Source organism: Curcuma longa, chromosome 16 (genome assembly GCF_044706935.1).
Source record: "Curcuma longa cultivar G26 ecotype Majalengka, Jawa Barat chromosome 16, ITB_CL_G26_1.1, whole genome shotgun sequence".
NCBI lineage: Eukaryota > Viridiplantae > Streptophyta > Magnoliopsida > Zingiberales > Zingiberaceae > Curcuma > Curcuma longa.
The window spans coordinates 6,337,960-6,339,899 of record NC_133876.1 but is presented as its reverse complement, the minus strand read 5'-3'; positions in this window follow the sequence as shown (position 1 = coordinate 6,339,899).

The window sequence follows — 1,940 nt, the reverse complement described above, 5'->3', positions numbered from 1 at the left end:
GCTTTCCTAGTCATGTTCCATAGACCGGCACAGACCCGGTGACCAAAGCCCGGACCAGCTCCGGCGCCGTACCTTGATCTCGGCACAGACCCGGGACAAGTTCGGTTACTTATTTCCCGGCACAGACCCGGTGACCAAAGCCCGGACCAGCTCCGGCGCCGTACCTTGATCTCGGCACAGACCCGGGACAAGTTCGGTTCTTATTTCCCGGCACAGACCCGGTGACCAAAGCCCGGACCAGCTCCGGCGCCGTACCTTGATCTCGGCACAGACCCGGGACAAGTTCGGTTCTTATTTCCCGGCACAGACCCGGTGACCAAAGCCCGGACCAGCTCCGGCGCCGTACCTTGATCTCGGCACAGACCCGGGACAAGTTCGGTTCTTATTTCCCGGCACAGACCCGGTGATCAAAGTCCGGAGTCGGTCCGGCGCCGTACCTTGATCTCGGCACAGACCCGAGACAAGTTCGGTTTCTTATTCCCGGCTCAGACCCGGTGCCTTATTTACTTCGGCACATACCCGGTACAAGTTCGGTTTCTCCATTCCCGGCACAGACCCGGTGACGTTTATGGTTTTCTTATTCCCGGCTTTCAGGCCTCTCATGGTTTTATCTGGACTTCTGGTTTCTTATAGCCCCGGCAAGGCCTGTCGCGGCACATCTAGTGCAATCTAATAGTCTCCAAAGCTTCCCGGCTTTCCGGATTTCTTAACCCGGCTCATCAACAAACGGTTCTTTCCGTGGCCGTTCCAGACTTATCCACATCATAACTCAGAGTTCCCAGTCATGGCTCGGCGCCTGGGCTTAAGATTTCCTTCTGCCTACATCGGCAAGGATTACTACGTTCTTCCTGAGAACTTACCCCTCACCAGGCCTTAATGATTCAGGTACGAGCCATCTGTACCAGTTATTATCGCATACATATTACATAACAGCAAATAGAGTTGTATTCCTTTTACTGACTCTCGTCACACATACATTACATTCCTGCAAGTAAAGTTATACTCCGGTGCATACATAATCACACATGGTTTCATGACATAGACCATAACAAAACCACACCTTTTTATTGCATAACTCAACTATTACATAAGGAGACAGTACAACCAAACACCGTATTACATAAGGAGACAGTACAACCAAAGACCATATAGGGAAAAACGGGATAAGAGAACATTCTCCCGTCGAAGAATGGAAGGGTTCAAATGGCTCTTCCTCGACGAGTGACCGTCGAGCTGCATCCCTACACAACACAATGGAAGGGATACAGCTCCATCAGCTGGAGGAGGAAGTGCAACCCCACCTCCCTGTATCCCAGCATGGCCAGGCCAAGGTCGCGATGGAGAACATCTCCAACTACGACCACGACCATGAGTTTTAACCTCACGGTCGTCGCGCCGTCAACCAACTGGCCGGTATACAGGGGACCAGCATCCAGAGCCCGAATAGAATGGCGAGGGCAATTCTGGACACTGGGTGGTAGTCGTAAAACTAAAAATCCAGGCGAGCGTCGGAAGCCGTCGCCGCTGACCCAGGCGGTGAGGAAGAGGATTCCTCCCTTAACGCATCCCGCCTCAGAGCTTCAACTGAGTCCCTGAGTTGCCGGGCATCCTGGGAGAGAGTAGCCAAGCCCAAGGTTAATCTACGGTTCCTTCTCCGAGCCGTAGACGCCTCCCTCTCTGCCTGCCGCAGTTTAACCTCGGCAGCAGCCAAGCGCCCTTCCAGCTGGGCTCTATGCTCGACCACCTCCAGGTATTTCTGCCGGAGCTCCGCCAACTCTTGGCGAGAGTCGATAGCACTGGAGGCCCAGATCCCCATCATGCGATCAGCCTCCTCTTTCTCGGCCCTCAGCATCCTTATCTCTCTCTCCATTCCGGCAGGATCCATGCTTAAGGAATACGAGAAGAAGAAAGCAAGAGAAGATGGGATTTGAACCACCTTT